This window comes from Myotis brandtii, unplaced genomic scaffold, assembly GCF_000412655.1.
Source record: "Myotis brandtii unplaced genomic scaffold, ASM41265v1 scaffold375, whole genome shotgun sequence".
Taxonomy (NCBI): Eukaryota; Metazoa; Chordata; class Mammalia; order Chiroptera; family Vespertilionidae; genus Myotis; species Myotis brandtii.
Window position 1 is genome coordinate 335,843 of NW_005364412.1, and position 14,977 is coordinate 350,819.

At 37.1% G+C, this 14,977-nt stretch overlaps 1 long non-coding RNA gene across 3 annotated transcripts in view; it reads right to left on the reverse strand.

Moving 5' to 3' along the window:
* The window catches only part of LOC102261003, a 934,325-nt gene that overhangs the window by 203,622 nt on the left and 715,726 nt on the right, over positions 1–14,977 (reverse strand). The gene's annotated exons all lie outside the window — the stretch shown is intronic.

The window sequence follows — 14,977 nt, forward strand, 5'->3', positions numbered from 1 at the left end:
TTTCACCAGAGACAGAGGAATGTTCCAAGATAAGGGGGAGAAAAAAAGGAGGGTATCCAGTGAGTTTTGGAATTTGAAACTGATATTCCACAAAAGAGTAACCAATTAGGAGAGCACAGGGTCATCAAATGGGGAGGGAGCATGAAGAGACAAAGAGCTACAGCTTATATAAACCTGATACAAAGGGACATGAGACAAATTTTTAGGTTTTAGATTTTTAGGGTTTACTTTTTTTTTGAGAGAGAGAGAGAGAGAGAGAGAAAGAGAGAGAGAGAGAGAGGGCGTAGGCTTTTCCCATTTGGGGGCTCCTCTCAGGGGGACACCCATTCCCAGATGGAGTTTGTATATGCTTCCAATAAACTTCTACATTTTTATTAAAGAAATATGTTAGTCCACTAGTTTATTCTTCAAAGTTCGTGAGGACAAGGGCCCACAAAAAGAAATGTCTGCACCCCAAACTCCATGTTTCAGAAGGATCTCTATATTAATGACCACAACAATAATAATTCAAATTTACATAGCACCAGCTTTATAAAGCTCTTAGGAGAGCAAGGGTCATCAAATGGGGAGGGAGCATGAAGAGACAAAGAGCTACAGCTTATATAAACCTGAGACAAAGGGACATGAGACAGATTTTTAGGTTTTAGATTTTTAGGGTTTGATTTTTTTGAGAGAGAGAGAGAGAGAGTGTGAGAGGGCGCAGGCTTTTCCCATTTGGGGGCTCCTCTCAGGGGGTTCCTTTTGGGGACACCCATTCCCAGATGGAGTTTGTATCCGCTTCCAATAAACTTCTACATTTTTATTAAAGAAATCTGTTAGTCCACTAGTTTATTCTTCAAACTTCGTGAGGACAAGGGCCCACAAGAAGAAATGTCTGCACCCCAAACTCCATGTTTCAGAAGGATCTCTATATTAATGACCACAACAATAATAATTCAAATTTACATAGCACCAGCTTTATAAAGCTCTTTGAAAAATTATCTGGATTAACCAACTTCACATATTTGGAATTTTGCATCTTGAAAGGAAGTACATTGTCATGTTTATCTTAAAATTCTTAGAACATGACCCAGGCATTCACTAAATTACATTCTTTTTCATTAAATAGATGAATGAATGAACTCATGGTCAAATATACTCATATATTTATATAAGATTTTCAACCTTTGAATCCAGAAGCCAAAATGGTATTTTTTTTATTGTGGATGAAAAAAAAAGGCCACATGCTAACCTGACTAGCAAACTCAAAGACCTAAAGTAACCACAAAGGATGGTCTGAAATTAATACTTTAATGAAAAGCAGTGGGTAGTCACATTATAGTGGGTAGTCACATTCTAGGCCAGTATCTTCCCTGACAAAGGTCAATCTTTACCTTAACAGAGCCTATTGTCTTTTTGCATCTAAGATAACTTGCCTGTGAAATGTCAGGGTAACTTGTAACTTCTCTTTTTCTGGACCCCTCAGGGCAAAACCAAATGCGCCTGGGCACCAGTAGAGAGAGCATAAGTTATTTCACTGCTATCGTTATCATGTTAATTGTTGCCTGCTAACTATCCTGTTCCCACCTAGGTAAAAGAAGTATGTGTCTATCATTTTACTTTTCATCCAATCCCAGAGGTTTCCTCCCACTTTTGCTTTCTCTGCCTCCCTAATCTATCACCTATGGATTTTATGTAACACACTTACTTCTCCTCCTTTGATTGTAAGACTCCGGAGCATTATCCCAATACATTGAGATTCTGCTTCCTGGCAATTGTCTACAGTTTGGCTCAAATAAAGTCACAAAAATTCTTTACACGTTTGAACATTTTTACGTTAACATTATAATGTTGTTTGCAGAGAAGGAGAAAACAGGCTTGAAAGAGGAAATGTTTTTGCTGTGTCTAAACCTGCCTTTTCAAAGGTTAAGTTTCCACAATGACGTCAACAGACAAGCCACAGATTAGTTCTTGTATTCTCAGTATTTCATAATTAGATAAATCTGAAATGTGTTATCAAAAATAGTTACGGTCTATTTATACAGAAAGATTTAAATACAATCAACTAAAAGCTTGAACTACTGCTGAAGTAATTTTAATGTTGAAAATGGGAAATGAAACATTCTTTTCAGAATTACAGCGTGACTTTTCCATTGTCAAGAGGATCCTTTTCCTTCTAATGCTAATTCCCAACTCAACTCCAGCCCATGAATCTGAAAATGTGTTATCAAAAATAGTTATGGTCTATTTATACAGAAAAATTTAAATACAATCAATTAAAAGCTTGAACTACTGCTGAAGTAATTTTAATGTTGAAAATGGGAAATGAAACATTCTTTTCAGAATTACAGCGTGACTTTTCCATTGTCAAGAGGATCCTTTTCCTTCTAATGCTAATTCCCAACTCAACTCCAGCCATCCTCTGCAATGCCCCCAAAAGAGAGAAGGAAAAAAGAGAGAGAAAAATAAGTTAACACAAAACAGTAAAAGCTATTCTAGGATTGTTTTCATTAACTCAGAAGAAGTGTAATAAAGTGAAATACTTTCTTGTTTTTCTTTTTTTGTTGAGATATGTATTTTAACATTGTGCAAATTGAAGATGTACAACATATTAATTTGACATTACTGCATTCTTTGAATAATGATAATGTCAACCACATTCCTTTGAACCTCAAATTTATATACCAGATTATCTCCTTGACATTGCTATTTCTGTGACCAATGATAATGCTAATAATTATTTTGTTGTCAACAGTGTATCAGAAATTGTTCTTATCATTTTATAGACATTACCTATTTTCTTTTTTACATTATTTAAGCCTCATCACTCTTCACAAACAAGAAAAAATTATGCTTATTATCAGGGTTTTCCATTTATTCTAGAAGCTGTAGCAATATTATAGGATAGTTAATATATTTTTAAAAGGAGATATTGAGAAATTAAAGTGTATCCAAAACAAGATGAGCAGAATAGTGAAATGTTTGGAAACATGCCTTGAGAGGAATGTATCTGTCATTTTATGTGTAAGAAAGCGGTGATGTTGAGTCTGAAAGATGCCCCACATCCCTGGAAGGGGTTGATAGCTCCCACCTAGGGATGTGTGTTTATGTAACTTAACAAATGCTATCTTATCTCATTAATTTAATAAATTAATAACATTAATGTAAATAATAGTAATAATTTTGTGGCACTTACTAATGTCCAGGAACTATATTACTACTTTAAACAAGGCAAAACTGAGATTTAAATTAAGGTATGCTATTATTTTTATAATCAAGAGAAAATTAATATTTTTCTATGATTCAAGTAAATATCTTCCCTGATGAAAGACAGTTTAGGCAGTCGGTGATATTACAGAAGAAAACACAAGACAACCTCTATGTTATATAGTTTTTTAAAGGAAAATATTTAAGTCAAAATAAGTATTATTTTCAAAAGCATTGGAAAAATGTAAATTCTATAGTATACCAAATCTAGTCCTTGTTTCCAAAATTTAGTAAAGAGTTATTTCATGCTAAATGTTTCTTAGATTTACTGCTGATGGAAATCTGTAAGCATAAGTTTTATCATTTTTAAAAGGATAGAGAAACTATGACTAGATATTGAACAAAATATAATATTTAAAATGATGTACCCATTAACAAGGATATGCTTATTTCTGACATTTTCAGCCAAATTTCCAAATAGCAATATATTACATTAACATCTCTTCTAATTACATTAATGACATGGTCACCCATTGGTCATACATAATATTGCCATTTTTCCCGTAATGAGTATCATTACTATAGCATGTCTTAACTATTGGAACTATGACACATCACACACACACACACACACACACACACACCTGAGAGAGGGTCACCAGCATCATTTTTTAGATGATATATTGGGATTTTTTTTGGAATTATGACTCTAATACACTTTGGGGAAAACTTATCAGAGGCACTTCCAAAACAAACTTTCAACCCCCATACTAAATTACTTTTGTCTAGTGTGATAGATTATGATTTCATATGAGGTTCACTTAAATTTCATATGAGGTTCACTTAAATTTCCAAAGAGTTGAAATAATAATAATTGTAGGTTAACAGTGGTTTCACTTGATTCAGTAAGAAATCAAGAACTTTTAAGAGCCCTAACCGGTTTGGCTCAGTGGATAGAGTGTCAGCCTGCGGACTGAAAGGTCCCAGGTTCAATTCCAGCCAAGGGCATGTACCTTGGTTGTGGGCACATCCCCAGTAGGACATGTGCAGGAGGCAGCTGATCAATGTTTCTCTCTCATTGATGCTTCTCTCTCATCGATGTTTCTAACTCTCTATCCCTCTCTCTTCCTCTCTGTAAAAAATCAATAAAATATATTTTTATAAAAAGAACTTTTAAGAACACAGACAAGTTATAGTCTCTTTCCATAGACTCATATCAAAACAAGTTTAACAAAAACTAGGCAGTGTTCTTTTTTATTTCATTATTTCTGAGAGCCAACCTATCATTTTCTTTGCCTGAATTTCAAATTCATGTTTGATCACTTTTTTTGTGTGTAAAGAAACACTTAAGTGACTCCACAGAATAAGGTATATTAACCCTGAATGTGTTTCCAAATCAATTATTCAGAAAAGTGTGTTCTTTTCAAAAGCAGATGGGGAAATGTTCAGGAAATTTCTGGTGAAAGACACAAGCCCTGGCCTGGTGGCTCAGTTGTTTGGAGCGTCAAGCCATACAACAAAAGGTGGCAGGTTCCATTCTGGCCAGGGCACATACCTGGGTTGCAGAGTTTATCCCCTGTTGGGGTGGGTACTGGAGGCAACTAATCGATGTTTCTCTCTTCTCTCTCTCTCTCTCTCTCTCTCTCTCTCTCTCTCTCTTTCCTTTTCCCTTTCTCTATAAAATTAATAAGCTTGCCTGCCTGGTGATGCTCAGTGAGCAGGGCACATGCCTGGGTTGTGAGCTTGATCCCCAGTTGGGGGCATGTAGGAGGCAGCCAGTCAACGATTCTCTCTCATCATTGATGTTTTTATCTCTCTCTCCCTTTCCTGTATCTAAAAATCAATAAAATAAAAAAATTAATAAATTTGTCCTTGTGTGAGGATAAAAAAAGAAAAGGTAATAAAGTGTTGGACTGAGAGTACCTGGCCCAGTAGAGGTTTTGAAGACCAGGTCATCATAGTTTAAGAAAGATTTGCTTATGTCAAGATAATTCTATCAGCTGGTGGTAGCTACCTGACTTATAGATATATTGTGTAAGAAGAATTAGACAGCTTCAAATATTGACTTTGTGATTTAAAACTACAGAGTTGCAAAGCATCCAGATCTCATGTTAGCTGTATAAGTTTAGGACAGATAGATTTGTTTAATATAAAACAACTTTTCTTAGAAATAAGACTATTTCTCCTTAAACCTATTACCTGCATTTGTCTAGATCTCCATTCCCACAGAGAAACTTGCTGATATTCTTTTCTCCAAAGCAATGACTATCTTGATAAAGTGCTTTTTAATGTGCTACGGGAATTTTGGAAATAGCTCTTGGATCAGACTAAATGAGTTCCAGTATAAATAAAGAAGCTGAGACACTGCAGATGGCACTCAGCAAGATATTGGTCTGACAGCTAGAAGGATGCAGCATGACCCTCTGCAATTGCTGTTTTGTACTGACAGGTCTAATAAAATGAGTTCCATCATGGAACTTGTGTTTACAATGAATTCTGTATTAAACATAAATATGAGCTTTGACTGCTGATTTCATGAAATGAAAAAAGACAAACTATAACTAGAATGGAAGTTTGAATCACATTGAGACTTCAAAATAACTGTTAAATATGTACTTTCTATTCTAATCAAGGTGAGGAGTGAAAGAGTATTCATATGATATACGTTGCCCTGCTGTGAACATTATATTCAATACACCGAAACATGGCTTTATTCTAAAACCTCTGTCACATTTTATGGTTTGATTTATTTTCTAACACTTTCAAAGCTGTAGTGCATTGAATTGCACTTGTTTCATATAAGCCAACTTGAATATCTACTGTTAACCTAAAAAGATTGGGAGACAAGGCTTTATTTTAAATATATTCCACTTCCTTCATGTTGACCAATGCAGACAGCATCCTGAAGAACTATATTGTTTCACTGCCTCAAGAAAAGCTTCTGATCTGGTGATCTGGGCAGAGAGGAAGAGGGCCACCTCATGATGATGGGCTATGCTCTATCCACAGGGTGGCGATAATCCAGGGACCCAGTGTTAGTGGTGGCTTCTAATAGCATGATCTTTCCTAAAATGCTCTTTACCTGAGCGAGGTGAATGAGGACTGCTGAGCAAGACTTAGTTGTCATCCATTTGGGTATGGCTCAGATGTGACAGATAATCATGCAATTTTTAAGTCACAGGTGACTCAGGCCATCCAAGCTAACTCTCACTCAGTATGGTGGCTTTTGTTGACCAGGGGCCAACACTACAGCTCCCTTGGCATCGACAAGAGAGCTGACACAACAACTCCAGCTTTTGGAGAAGTTTGTTTATATACAGTAGAAACCACTTCCTGTACTTGTCACCATCGGTCCAAGTTTGCCCTCTGGAACTTCTCAGAAAATATGGGATCCTAGTTTCACATGGCAGGTCTTCAAATAATTGGAGGGAGCTATCAACCCCTTCCAGGGATGTGGGGCATCTTTCAGACTCAACATCACCGCTTTCTTACACATAAAATGACAGATACATTCCTCTCATGGCATGTTTCCAAACATTTCACTGTTCTGGTCATCTTGTTTGGGATACACTTTAATTTGTCAATATCTCCTTTTAAAAATATATTGACTATCCTATAATATTGCTACAGCTTCTAGAATAAATGGAAAACCCTGATAATAAGCATAATTTTTCCTTGTTTGTGAAGAATGATGAGACTTAAATGTAAAATAAATAAATAAGTCCACTTCTAAAAATTGGACAAAGGAAGAACTAACCATTAGAATATTAATGGATTAAAAATTCAACTCTAAACTTAGTGGCATTACAAAGTGGTATCTGAGAAAGCGTTGTCTAAGTGTGTTGTCTAGAGTGTGTTGCCTGCAACACAGGGACAACACTTTAATCAGCTGGCTGCACTGTCTGTTAAAACTAAAAAACACTGGACACTCTAAGAGCGATGAAAAGAACATCTGACAGAGAAGGAACCTGGGTCATGCCTCTCCCCTCAGCCAACGGAGTAACCTTAAACAAGTCACTGATGCCTGTGGCTGCTTTCAGTTTTCTCCTTATTGCGATGGTGATTTCACGTGCAGGCTCGATTAGATCATGTGCTCATGTAAACTATCATTTGCCCATGTAAGAGATTTTAATATTTTAAAACTACTTGATTGTCAGGACTTCTATCTTTTATTATAATTTAGCCCAGATTTAAATAGTTTTACCTTCAATAAAATCTGAGAAAATGCTATGCCAGTATCCAAGTCTTTGCATTCACTTGTCATCCAGCGACTTAGCTTTGTGCAAAATATGAGCATGGCATAGTGCTTGGTGATGTGAATGAAACCAAGGATATAATTATAGATCTTTCCCTTGGAGAACTTACAGTCTAGTTAGGTAAATAAGATACTACATTTCAACAGAGTAAAATATGAGTGTCAAATGTCAATTACAAATGGAAATGGAGTTCAGGAAAGTGAAAGATCATCACAGCCTAGGGAGGTGGGAAATACTTCATGAAGGAGATGGAAGGAGATAGGGCAGTTGATGAAGTAGAGTTTTAATATCTGGGATAAGGGAGTATTTGTATACTTGTCAAAGTGATCAACTTTTAGATAAAGAGCCCTCTATTGTTCTAGAAACAATGCAGCTACTGCATATACAACTCTGAAACATATAATCACTGGATAAGCATCAAAACACTAACAGGATTTCAACAACCCCTTGTACACACAACATCCCACCCTGTTTAGTTAACAGGATATAACAATAACCAGGAGGTTTACCACCTCTATGGGTCTTGTCCAACATTGTAAGTATGAATGTCAGGAGATCTGAGAATAGGAGAAGACCTGATATCTACTTTTGTGGCATGAAATATATATTCAGGATTTATAATAAGTTTGTTGCCAAATCATTGCTCTCACCAACTGGTATGGCAGAGGTTTCATGACAGTAATTGTGGGGCCAAGTGACAATATTCTTTTTTGACTCCTTTTTGTGACAGGAGCAAAGTCAGGAGCCTTCAAAATCAATCGATTCTAGCTGGTCTGGAAGGACATGACTTTAATATGGATGAGGAGAGCTGAGGATACGCTTCTGGTGCTGATTAGGAATCCAGCCCAGTTGAACCATTTCCAACAATCTGCTTGAGGGCAGCTCTAGTTGTTTTTCAGCCAAACAATCTTTTTAAGAAAACAGGCACTGTGGTGACAAATAAAATATTCCATGAACCAATTTCTTACACTCGAGTGATGTAACTATAGACCTGTTATGAGAAAGAGAGTCTGGGCATTCGTGTGTCATGAATGGCTGATGCGAAGTAATAGGTGCTCAGTAAATATTTACTGAGTAGTTGAGTTTGATACAAAAGTAGAATTGTTTGTTTTGTATCCTTTGGAGAAGAGCTATATTTATTACAGTTAAGAAATTATCCATGGAAATTTCCTCCAAGCCCTTATCTCCCAAAAGAAAACACATATACATACATAGGCATGTGTATGTCTGCTTGTGTGTGTGTGTTTTTTGTGTGTGTGTGTGTGAGAGAGAGAGAGAGAGAGACTAATACCATTCCTTAGTATTCCCTCATGCACAGGGATATTTTCTTCTTTTATTATCAACTATGCGCTGGCCATATCAGGTCTGCAAACAAATATACCTATAATGTCACAAAAGCAACTTTGGATGATTCTCCTTTAACTTGTTTAACAAAACCCCAGGTTCCAAGGAATAAAACGCTAAATAGAATTTTTTAAAGAATAATGTGAAGAAATAATCTGTGGACAGGAGACCGTGCCTACAGTCATTCCGTGAGGAGTTGGAGCATAGTGCCGGACCCCATTTTGTGAGGTGCTAGTATTCTCTGCGTGAAGGGCACCGACTTAGCTGAGACAAAGAGAGGATCCATTCCACATGCTCAGGGCCAAGCAGAGGCAGGAGCAGTGCCATAGGAGGGTGACATCAGTCAACGTAATAAGAAGGCACAGGGGGGACCTGTCAGCAGCATACACGCTAAGCTACAGAAAGTGGAATATTGCCTGGGGAATGAGCTTTGTTTTCTCCTCCCTGCCTTTCCAACTAGCAGGCGTCTTCTAAGAGCCCATAGAACATTGGGATCTTTTGATAAATGTTCTTTTGTTCTGCTTCTCCCACCACTGCTATGCATTTAGGGAATGCATTATAGAATAAGTTGGTATTCTTAAATTTTACCATCAGATATTCCTGGAATGCTGGTAATGTGGTTTTGCATGAGTCAATCCTATTTGAAGATGGCTGATATTATTATTTTAGAAGCCACTAATTAAAATTTGGGTCATATGTATGATAATTATTATACATAATGTTTTAAGAAAATTTGTCTAAAATATTTGAAAAACAAATTTATGAGAGCTAATTCAATATAATCAATTCTCCCATGAAGCACCCTCTGCTCCTTCTCAACTCCCTTAAAATTTGCGGGAAATATCAAATTGCCCAGCAGAAGTTCAAGTAAAGTGTATACAAATATCCATGATATACTCACAAGAAAGATAAATATAAGCAGCAGCATAAATCTTAATATTTTCTGTACTGTGAAAACACAGGTCTGGGGATGCAGTTAGCTGTGCTCAGATTTGATCCTAATTTATTGCTGATGTGGCATACATGTTAAATACTGCTGCTGCAGCCATTAACTCAAACTTGTTAATTAGGGAGGGAAATGATGGACAATTTTTTCTGCTTAATTTACCAAGATGCTCTCAGTCAATACAGGTTAGCTATTTGATGCAGTTTCTCAGCTGTTAAAATAACCCAAAGTGTAAAAACAAAAATATTAAACAAAAGAGTCTTGGCCAGCGTGGCTCAGTTGATTGAGTGTGGTCCAGTGAACTGAAAAGTCGCTGGGGTCCCTGGTCCGGAGTGTACAGGAAGCAACTGATTGATGTTTCTCTGTTTCTGTTTCTCTCTCTCTCTCTCTCTCTCTCTCTCTCTCTCTCTCTCTCCCTTCTTTCCTCTCTCTTTAAAATCAATAAAAAATATATTTTAAAAATAAACAAAACAAAGAAAAATTGACTATTATTTCTAAATTTCCAAAGTATACTCAAACACATGGTGTGAAATTTATGCTCTTAAAGCATGGCTCTGCAACATCTCTTTTGCATATCTATACATATTCCTCACCAAGTCAAACAACATCCTTTCGTTCAGGTAAAGCTTCCTTCTACCTTTGCCTAGGGGATGTTTTTAGTAGTGTAAAGCTATCTATATGAGACATGAGGGTGAGAACTATAGGTGCTGAAATATCAGTATGAATTTTTAAGGTTTTTTGTGCTTTTAAAATTTAACAAATAATACCATAGACATAAAAAAATATCCCTAGACTAAGAATTCTGATCAATGGCCAATATAAAATCTGTATCTTAAAGATTCACGCCTTGATGATTTTCACAAGGGTGGAGAGAAATTGAATTCTCACACTACCTTGGGTTGTATAAAATAGTTCAACTTTCTTGAAAGACAATATTCCAGATCTACCAAAGCTACCAGGTTATTGCTCATAATCTATAGCAGTGATGGCAAACCTTTTGAGCTCGGCATGTCAGCATTTTGAAAAACCCTAACCTAACTCTGGTGCCGTGCCACATATAGAAATGTTTTGATATTTGCAACCATAGTATAACAAAGATTTATATTTTTGATATTTATTTTATATATTTAAATGCCATTTAACAAAGAAAAATCAACCAAAAAAATGAGTTCGTGTGTCACCTCTGACATGCGTATCATAGGTTCGCCATCACTGATCTATAGTCAAATAATTCTACTTCAAGAAAATAATTCTATATTTTTTCATATATATTAAAAATGTCTAGTTTATAGGTACTAAACCTATGGGCCTGGGTGGTAGAGAACATTTTGTGGACTTGACCCCAAAGTATCAAGGGAAGTAAAGGCAAAAAATAAATGAATGGGACTATATCTAACTGAAGAGCTTCTGCACAGCAAAAGAAATGGACAACAAAACAAACAGCAGCCAACCAGATGAGAGATGATAGTTGCAAACAGTAGCTCTGACAAAGGTTTAATTTCCAGAATATATAAAGAACTAGTAAAACTCAACACCAAACAAATAAACAATCCAATCAAAAAGTGGGCAGAGGACCTGAAAATACACCTCTTCCAAGAAGATATATAGCCAATAGATATTTGAAAAGATGTTCAACCTCACTGGCAATCAGGGAAATGCAAATTAAAATTACAATGAGATACCTCCTTACACCAGTTAGAGTGGCCACTATCAACAAGACAAGCAACAACAAGTGTTGGAGAGGTTGTAGAGAATGCCGGTGGGGATGTAAACTGGTACAACCATTATGGAAAGCAGTCTGGCGAGTCCTCAAAAAATTAAAACTAGAGCTACCATGCAACCCAATAACTCCACTCCTGGGTATATACTCGAAACACTCGAAATCATTTATACACAAAGATATATGCACCCCTATGTTCATTGCAGCATTATTCACAGTGCCCAAGATTTGGAAACAGCCAAAGTGCCCTGCCATAGAGGAATGGAAAAAGAAGATATGGTACATATTCACAATGGAATACTATCTGGCCATAAGAAAGGATGAAATAGTGTCATTTACAACAACATGGATGGACCTTAAGAACATTATGAGAAGTGAAATAAGTCAAACTGAGAAAGCTAAGAATTATATGATTTCACTCACATGTGGAATATGACATTGAAACTTATGAACACAAACAGCAGTGTGGTGGTTGCCAGAGGAAGGGAGGTGGGGGAAGAAAGGGGTCCTAATGTGAGGTGACAGAAGATTTGACTTTGGGTGGTGGGCACATGGTCCTATACACAGATTTTGTAAATTAGCAATCCACACATGAAACCTATATGTTCATGTTGACTAATGTCACCACAATAACATTAAAACAACATCATTTTGTTAAAAAAGAAAAAAGAAAAAAAAAGCCTTACATATAAAACAAGGAAACAAAAAAACACAGAATTTTTAAAAATCCTTACCCAAGGACATGCTTAGAGAGAGGAAGGGAGAGAGAGAGAGAGAGAGAGAGAGAGAGAGAGAGAGAGAGAGATTAACCCACTGCATTGGTGAGTTAACCCACTGTATTGGTCTAGCTACAAATAATGAAAAACCCAAACAACTCTGACAGATAGGGATTTATTTTTTTCAAATCCCTTGGCTGGTTGAAATGCTCAAAGGGATAAGCAGCCCCTTTCCTCCTGATCCATAGTTTCTATGTTGTGGTGTTCTCCTGCTATATTTTCAAGCAATGATTTGCATTTCCAGACAACCAGAACAAGAATTATCAAAAGGAAAAAGGAAAGGGGCTTCTCTTTATGAGGTTTTATGATTGTTGGTATTTTCACCTTTGTTGTTTTTTTGTTGTTGTTTGTTTTGTTTTGTGTTTTTCCCCCCACCAGAATGTAACACATGGTCATCTTTCTTTGCAAGGGGACCCAGGGAAGGAAGTATTTATGGCTGACACATTGCATTCAAAATCAATATTGGAGTTCTGCTAGTAAAGATGACAAGTGAGAATGGATATTTGCTAGGGAGACAGAGATGAGAGAGAGAGAGAGAGAGAGAGAGAGAGAGAGAGAGAGAGAGAGAGAGAAAGAAAGAAAGAAAGAAAGAAAGAAAGAAAGAAAGAAAGAAAGGAGAGAAACATCAATCAGTTGCCTTCCCTATGTGCCCAGACCAGGAATTGAACTGGCGGCCTTTCAGTGCATGGGACGACACTCAACCAACTGAGCCACTCTGGCCAGGCAGAAATTTCCTACACAGAGCTGCATTCCATTTGGTGCTATGTGCCTCACACGTGTCAGTGAGAATAGGTGGGATAGGGAACCATGTCTGACCCATCTTCATGAGCTACCCAGACTCTCAGTTCTAGTGTCTCGGGAGGAAAACTCACTATTCCAAACAAATAACAGCAACACAGAGCATTAACTCGTATGCTGAGAACTTGAAAGGTTTGTGCTGGCCTGTGGCACATTTTTAAAAATAATCCAAAATTACTGTAAATTAGGGGTATAATATAAATACTGTCACCATTGTGCTAAAGAATATACTTTTGGTGATCTGGAGCTGCATGATGTAGCTTTGGGTTACAATAAAACACTACACAGTCCCTCCAAGCCTAATTTTGTTGTTTTAAAAATCATTTTGGGTGTTCTCCAACATTTTACTCATTCCTGGCATACTGACAGCTGTTAATTATCCCCTCCGTTGGAGATGTGTGGATGGCTTCCACTAAAAAGACCCCTAACCATCAATGAGTCTGAATTCCAATCAGCACCTGAGGGCCTGGTAAACAAGGCTAGCACACAGAATGCTTGGAAAGGCCCTCCACCTTTCCTGGAGGGAGAGGAAACAAATGCTAAACCGCAAAGAACCCCTAAATGAAACAAGCAGCGAACAACCTCAACATTGAGCAATCATCCTAAAAATCATTGTGGCTTCCCTGTCTTTATAAATTCATATAAGTATTAACCCACTACAATGGTTAACTACAAGTAATGAAAACCCAAGCAACTCTGACAGATAGGAACTTATTTTTCTCAACCCCCTTGGCTGGTTGAAATGCTCAAAGATGGATGTCTTTAAGGACATAAGCAGCCCCTGTCCTCCTGATCCATAGTTCCTAAGTTGTGGTCTTGTCCTGCTATATTTTCAAGTAATGATTTGCATTTCCAGACAGCCGGAACAAGAATTATCAAAAGGAAAAAGGCAAAGGGCTTCTCTTTATGAGGTTTTGAGGTTGTTAGTATTTTCACCTATATATATATTTTCACCAGAATATAATACATGGTCATCTTTCTTTGCAAGGGGACCCAGGGAAGGAAGTATTTATGGCTGACACATTGCATTCAAAATCAATATTGGAGTTCTGCTAGTAAAGATGACAAGTGAGAATGGATATTGGCTAGGTATTCAGCTGAGCATACCACAGTGATCTAATGTAGGTCTGATAATATAGTTTTAGATGTATATGGGAAATGTATTACCTCCTCTCAACCCCTTCTTGAGACTTCACTAGCCATTTCAGATTAATTAAATTTAGCAATATAAATAGTTTTCATGTCACTTATTTGAAAAATCACTCAACCAATAAATATGTAACAAAATTCTTATATGCTAGAATTTTGAATTCATGGGGTATTCAATTTGGAATGAATTTTAACCTGGTCAGTGATAGATCCTCCCTTCCCCCAACTGGTGGGCTGAGTATGACGTAACCTGCAGCTCGGAAACACCTGAGTGACTAATCAGGTACCTTATATGGACTATACATTGGACCACCAATCCACACCTGCCAAATACCCTATATGGACCATACAGTAAGCCACCAATCAGTTTGCGCCAAGTACACTAAGCCCCCCACCCCTTCCCATTCTGCCCCTCAAAAGGCGTGCCCACCTGCATGTGCTGCTGTCCTCCCCTTGCGAGGCAGCCCGGCAGGTCCTTCTCCTCTAATAAAGCCTGTAGTCCTGGTTTTCGGCCTCTGTCTGATTTTTCAGTCAGGTTAGAGAGAAAAGAGAAAGCAGGCTGAGTTTTTTTATTTGTTTTAAGGTGGGCACAAATACTAATTAATTCTAGATTTTGGTAGAAAAATCAAACTTTTCAAAGTTTAGAAAAGTCTAAGAATTGCCACCAATAAAGAATAGAAACAGGATGAATAAATTGTAAACCAAAATCATCAACAACAACAACAACAACAAAGAAAAACAGAGCAAAGGACACTCCATACACTCCGTTAAACCAACAATGCTAAGGGGAGAAAAGAGAAAT